Genomic DNA, 7,311 nt, shown 5'->3' with positions numbered 1-7,311 from the left:
ATAGAGATTATATAAACCCTCTGGGGGAGGGGATAAATACCATGTGGATCCAGCTTGGCCCAGACCCAAGCACTACATCAAATACCGATGCAATCCTTAATGGACTGGAGATTTTTAAGCTGAGCAATAAAAGTTAAGCAGTGACTTCAAAGTTCACTTTCATGATCGTCATGGTGATTTTTACTGTTGGTTAAACTCAACAATGATGGAGAAAAGGCAAATTCTAAACACCACTGATCGTGATGGTTTTGACAATTGTAACAGTTACATTGTCTCTATATGGCATTTTGGCAGAAGAAACATTACACACTTTTCACAAGTGTAATGGTTGTAGAAAAGTTTGTTGATGATGCATTCTTTAACAGTGCTTATTATGCAAAAGTTGGGGGTGTCAGCACGTTGGAGATGAATAGATTGGAACTTGAATTTTTATTTAATCTGGACTTTAAATTGCAAGTAACAGTCAGTACATTGGAAGGCTATTGCTTGAAGTTAGAGAAAGAAGTTGCTGTTGGTGGTGGCAACCAAATCAAGCGACCATTTCTGTTTGTTGGTGATCGAAATGGCTTAAATAATAAAGAGGAAACAAAAAGAAAATCAGTGGTGCCAAGGTTCACCTATGGTGTTGTATAAGGAGAAGCTTTCTTGTAGTCAAGAATATCAGTGATGGTTGAGGAGAAGCTGCCCTTGAGGAACTATTCTGATAACTTGCTACTAGGCTGTTTGTTTATTTCATCCAGCAGCTTTTCTCAGTCGGATGCATTGATTTCTGGCTTGATTATGACTTGTTTTTAACTAAACCAGATCGTCTTTAGTTTGCAGGTTTTGGGTACCATCAAGAAGTAATAAAAACCTCTACCTCAGAAGGCATGTTTGCAAGTAAATCAATATGAACTATGGGTTTAGTGAGGAAGAAGTTATGGAGCTTCTTGTTTAGATGCTTGTTCAACAAGCATGATAAGAACCTTTTCAATCTACTTGAACAGACCTTTTCAATCTACTTGAACAGGTTTTTGGAAATGGTAGCTGTGTCACTTCTAATTCAGATATTAAAAGACAAGACAAATCCGGTGCTCCTTTTTCAGGCAATGAAATTGAAGATAAGGTATACAAACAGAGTAGAGTCTAAGACTGTGTTTTTGAAATTACAGAGCAGTTTCGTAGCGCGCTACGAAACTGCTGTAAGTGATGATTTTAACACAGAACATGCAGTTTTGTATTATGAGCGGGAATTTGAAAGGGAAACGCCAAAGGGTATGCAAGACATCATCTGAAGCTATCTAACAGTTAACCAGGTCAAGACACGTGGAGATAATATGCATTCGAATCCAACTTTGGATTTTTGTCATAAAGGAAGCATATTTCATATTTATCACACTTCAGCAGTTTGCAAAGGTTTTGGCTTTCACACATGTCCATCGATAAAACTCACAGCACATCAAGAACGTGGCAGTGTTCCATGTTTTGGGTTATTAAAAGCTAGAAGACATGCTTCTGTACATTTGAGCATTGTTGAGAAGAACTGAAGCCGAGAAACAAGGAAAATCTCCTAATACTTCTGAGCAGTTAGAAGATTCAGTGTTCAAGGTCAATATGGAGTATTAAATATCCAGCTCAGCCAAATCGAAAGAGGACCAGGTGTCAAAGAACAAGGAGAAGTCGTATGCATGGAAAATAGAGTTAGAGTCATAGTTAATTTAGAACTCTTTAAAAACTCCAGTCAGCACTTTATTGTATTTAATAGTTAGTTAAATAGCTTATAGGTGTCATTAGAGGCAGTTATCGAATTCCCCTCATGCTAGAGGAGGAAGTTCGAATTAGTTAGAATAAGGATTCTATATATAGTGGAAACAACAAGGTAATAAAGGTTGGATATTTTATAAAACAGAGTACTGTTTTGGCTTATGAAAAGACAGAGTTCAGTAATATAAGTTGGCTGCTTTTCTTCTCAGGATTCATAAAGGATTTCCATGTTCAGAATGGTGATTTTATCTTTTCCTTAATGTCTTTTACAGTTGCATAGGTGTACAATCACTCAGAATTCACTGATTGTGCTCTGATTTCCTGTGTGCATTTATGAGCTGTGGTTCCATATGTGTTGTGTTTCTGAATATTCAAATGCTAAGTGCCCTGACTTCTATGTAAAGGCAGTACTATTGTTTACTGAAGTGTGATTGACTCCATAGGCCCAATGGAAACTAGTTTAATGTTTGTCCAGCCTTCATATTTGTTAATGTTATTCCACAAGAGTTAGCCATCTTATTAATAGTCAAAATCAATAACCCTTTGAGAGAGCCCTCTCAGGCTAAGGAGGCTAAGCCTTAGTCAAAAGATTGGTTTGAAATAGTTACTTGAAGTCTTCCTGGTTTGCAGCCTTCCAGGGCTTGATTTTGAGATAACATTTTGGTGCGTCTGCCGGGAGTCTGAATATTATTCATTCCCGAAATTAAGAGGTTGAACTTCTGAAGGTAGCAGGAGCTCAGACATCTATCTGAGGCTGCAAAACTGCCTTGGCGACTCCACACATCAAATAAGAAATTGGAAGGTGACTCCACTGCTAGAAGATCAGTAGCTTGATGAAGTTTCAAGATGAATTCCACTGCAAGAATGAATGCCAGGTATGCTCCTATGAATCGGTCTCATATCCCTGGTTTTCCAAATCCTATGCCAGAGGTTGATTGGTTAGATGATCTTCCAATATTCAAAGATGAAAAGAAGGATAATGCTGCTCTTCATTTGGTTAAATTCCACATGCATATACGCAGTCTTAAGGTTCATTTCCCTGAATATTGTCTCATGAAAATGTTTATGACCACTTTAGAAGGAAAAGCATGGTCTTGGTATAAAAGTCTGGAAAATGGTTCAATATATTCGCTTGCTAGTTTTCATGATGAATTCTGTGAAATGTATAAAGAAGGTTATCCTTCCTTATTGCTGCTTAAAGATTGCTGTAGACATTCTTTAAGTCTTATTCAGTACTTGGAAGATTGTTATGATGATGATGAATTTATGGATGAAGAAATTTTAGAGGCTCTTCATAACAATGCATTCCAGCACCGAGAAGAAAGTATAACATCTCATGAAACGCAGCATGAAGATCAGCAGGGGTTTATTTGTGAAAACCATGTTTCATCCTTTGATGTTGATGTAGAGATGCAGCAGATTTGTCAGGCTTCAGATCATTATGAGTATGAAATAGATTGCAAACAGCAAGAAGAAGTACTGGAAGATAGCTTTTACGACCCTCGGGCAGAGGAAAAGGTTGGTTTTTTATGTCAAACTTCTCAGCAGCTTACAACAATAACTGATCATAAGAAAGAGGAAAATTACATTGTTTGTAGGCAGCATTCAGAAAAGCAGTTCGATAGCATATCAAAAGAATCTTGTGTGGTTGAGAATCAGCTGTCTAAAGATGTAGAATGTTATGATGATCATCAACATAACCATGTATTCTTTGACCCTATAAGTGAATATATGGACAAGCTTTGCACTCCGGTCTTTCATTTTCATTTGTATTATGAAGATCAAGTATATTATGAGTTGATGTGGTCATCTCACTACCATGGTTATTTTGAGGTTGAATGCAGTCAAGAGCCTCCAATATCAGAGAAGACAATTGATTGGCTTTATTGGAAATATCATGTTGCTTGAGCTACAAGTGGAGCTTGCAGCTGATAGGGTAGGTAGGTAGGAAAGTGCAAATAAGCTCAAGGTGACTGAGCATTTTTTTTTTCTCAGTAGTGGTAGATTTCTTTTTCCCACAGTGATCATCAAGTTTAAGCCCGAGGTGAAGGCCCAAGAAGCTGGAAAGGGATGCTTGTCAAGCAAATTTCTGTTTGTCATAAATGGATAAGGCACTGGACCTGCGAGTTCTTAGTGTACCACAAGGGCACACTATCCCAAGTGGAGCCACTGTTATCACTGAAAATTCTAATGCCAAAATTTCAAAACCGCTCACATTAGTTTGATGCGCATAAAGCCTTTTTGTAGTTTCGCAGTGCAACATGTTTTAGGCTACGCTACGAAATCAGGGATTTGTCCTAATCCATAGCAGACCTTACCCAGCTGTCATGTTTATCAAAATCCATTTGGTTTGCATCAACAGTTGTCAGCTTATAAGGTTTTTTAGTACCCCAGCAGATGGTGTTTCATTAGGTTAATCTGGAGCACTCTTTCCTTGGAAGAAGCCTTCTGTGGTAATCAGTAGAATCAACAAGGAATCAGACTGCGGATATCACATCATTTATTCTGGCACTGTTGCAAGTGCAAGGGAAGCTCTCATGTCAGGGGTTCCTTCTATTGCAATATCTTTGAATTGGGAAATGACAGATATTTAAAGCGGATTGATGGAAATACTGCAAGAAACGAGGTTTGACAAGCTGTTATATATGGGCCTGTCCTCCATTGAAGGGAGAGGATTATATTCTTTATTGCCACCCAGAGATATAGAAGACACCGAAATCTGATAAGCTCCGTGAATGGTATCTTGCAATGTTGCGGAAGGCCACAAAGGAGAACATTGTTGTCACTTCATTGTTTCTGGCAAACGCTGGGCTTGCAGCCAGTGTAAGAATTTTCAATTATGTGATATATGTTACGAGGCACAACAAAAGCTTGATGAAAGGGAGTGGCATCCTGTCAACAGTAGGGAAAAACATTTATTTAATTCTGTTGAAGTGACAGATGTTCCTGCAGATACTGGGGATAAAGATGAAATTTTGGAGAGTGAATTCTTTGATACCCGTCAGGCCTTTCTTAGCCTTTGTCAAGGAAATCATTACCAATATGATACTTTGCGACGTGCCAAGCATTCTTCCATGATGGTTCTTTATCACTTACATAATCCTACAACACCTGCATTTGTAACCACATGCAATACCTGTCATCATGATATTGAGACAGGGCAGGGATGCCGTTGTGAAACATGTCCCGATTTTGACATATGTAATGCTTGCTATAAAAAGGATGGCAGTATAGCTCATCCTCATAAGCTGACAACCCACCCGTCTATGGCTGATCGTGATGCACTAAATAAAGAAGCTCGGCAGCAATGTGTACTTCAGTTACGGATAATGTTGGATCTACTGGTGCATGCGTCTCAGTGTTGCTCTTCTAATTGCCAATATCCAAATTGTCGGAAAGTGAAAGGACTATTTAGACATGGAATGCAGTGTAGAGTTCGTGCTTCAGGAGGCTGTCATCTTTGCAAGAAGATGTGGTACCGCTTACAATTGCATGCTCGAGCTTGCAAGGAATCTGAATGCCGGGTTCCTCGCTGCTGGGATTTGAATTACCCCACTGAATATCCCTACAAGTCGAAGGTTCTGTTGTTGTTCCAGAAAATTGAAGGTGTAGAGGTCTGCCTTTTTGGCATGTATGTTCAGGAATTTGGGTCAGAGTGTGCTCATCCAAATCAGCGACATGTTTATCTTTCTTACTTGGATTCTGTGAAGTACTTCAGGCCTGATGTGAAAACTGTGTCTGGAGAGGCACTTCGCACCTTTGTTTACCACGAAATCTTGATTGCATTTCAATACGTTTCTCCAAATGATTCAATGGAAAAGGCTTAATGTTGCAGGGGACTCCATTGAGCCCGTGAATGATTATGGGGGTTGTCAAGAGCCTGGGAGGAAGATTTATATTATATGTATTCAGCTGCTGCAGCAGCTGTATTCAATGGTACCTCTAATGTTAGTTATGCGTCCCCAGATGATTCATATATAGCTCCTCTTGAAGTTTATGAATCAACCAGAGTGATGATGGATAATCAAGTCATTGACAAAAAATTCAATATATCTTGGGTGTTTCCAATGGATTCCGGCTTTTCATACCTCATTCGCATGCATTTCTGTGAGCTTCAGTATTCTGAACCCGCTGCAAGAGTTTTTAGGATCTTTATCAATAATCGGACTGCAGCAGATGCTTTTGATGTGTATGCTCTTGCAGGTGGAAAGGACAAGGCTATACATAGAGATTATATAAACCCTCTGGGGGAGGGGATAAATACCATGTGGATCCAGCTTGGCCCAGACCCAAGCACTACATCAAATACCGATGCAATCCTTAATGAACTGGAGATTTTTAAGCTGAACAATAAAAGTTAAGCAGTGACTTCAAAGTTCACTTTCATGATCGTCATGGTGATTTTTACTATTGGTAAACTCAACAATGATGGAGAAAAGGCAAATTCTAAACACCACTGATCGTGATGGTTTTGACAATTGTAACAGTTACATTGTCCCTATATGGCATTTTGGCAGAAGAAACATTACACACTTTTCACAAGTGTAATGGTTGCAGCAAAGTTTGTTGATGATGCATTCTTTAACAGTGCTTATTATGCAAAAGTTGGGGGTGTCAGCACGTTGGAGATGAATAGATTGGAACTTGAATTTTTATTTAATCTGGACTTTAAATTGCAAGTAACAGTCAGTACATTGGAAAGCTATTGCTTGAAGTTAGAGAAAGAAGTTGCTGTTGGTGGTGGCAACCAAATCAAGCGACCATTTCAGTTTGTTTGTGATCGAAATGGCTTAAATAATAAAGAGGAAACAAAAAGAAAATCAGTGGTGCCAAGGTTCACCTATGGTGCTGTATAAGGAGCAGCTTTCTTGTAGTCAAGAATATCAGTGTTGGTTGAGGAGAAGCTGCCCTTGAGGAACTATTCTGATAACTTGCTACTAGGCTGTTTGTTTATTTCATCCAGCAGCTTTTCTCAGTCGGATGCATTGATTTCTGGCTTGATTATGACTTGTTTTTAACTAAACCAGATCGTCTTTAGTTTGCAGGTTTTGGGTACCATCAAGAAGTAATAAAAACCTCTACCTCAGAAGGCATGTTTGCAAGTAAATCAATATGAACTATGGGTTTAGTGAGGAAGAAGTTCTGGAGCTTCTTGTTTAGATGCTTGTTCAACAAGCATGATAAGGACCTTTTCAATCTACTTGAACAGACCTTTTCAATCTACTTGAACAGGTTTTTGGAAATGGTAGCTGTGTCACTTCTGATTCAGATATTAAAAGACAAGACAAATCCGGTGCTCCTTTTTCAGGGAATGAAATTGAAGGTAAGGTATACAAACAGAGTAGAGTCTAAGACTGTTTTTTTGAAATTACATAGCAGTTTCGTAGCACGCTACGAAACTGCTGTAAGTGATGATTTTAACACAGAACAGGCAGTTTTGTATTATGAGCGGGAATTTGAAAGGGAAACGCCAAAGGGTATGCAAGACATCATCTGAAGCTATCTAACAGTTAACCAGGTCAAGACACATGGAGATAATATGCATTCGAATCCAACTTTGGATTTTTG

The 7,311-nt window shown here is 38.8% G+C and overlaps 3 pseudogenes; all 3 read left to right on the top strand.

Moving 5' to 3' along the window:
- Nucleotides 1–324: 324 nt before the first annotated feature.
- On the top strand, nt 325–633 carry LOC149144609 (cyclin-P3-1 pseudogene; annotated as a pseudogene).
- A 3,845-nt stretch (nt 634–4,478) lies between these two features.
- On the top strand, nt 4,479–5,570 carry LOC149144608 (histone acetyltransferase HAC12 pseudogene; annotated as a pseudogene).
- A 720-nt stretch (nt 5,571–6,290) lies between these two features.
- LOC149144607 (cyclin-P3-1 pseudogene) lies at nt 6,291–6,599 on the top strand (annotated as a pseudogene).
- Nucleotides 6,600–7,311: the final 712 nt, after the last annotated feature.

Source organism: Pinus tabuliformis, chromosome X (genome assembly GCF_031772625.1).
Source record: "Pinus tabuliformis cultivar Carrire ecotype Pingquan chromosome X, CPIR1, whole genome shotgun sequence".
Classification (NCBI taxonomy): domain Eukaryota; kingdom Viridiplantae; phylum Streptophyta; class Pinopsida; order Pinales; family Pinaceae; genus Pinus; species Pinus tabuliformis.
The sequence above is the reverse complement of the archived record's forward strand: the minus strand, read 5'-3'. Positions and strand labels throughout refer to the sequence as shown.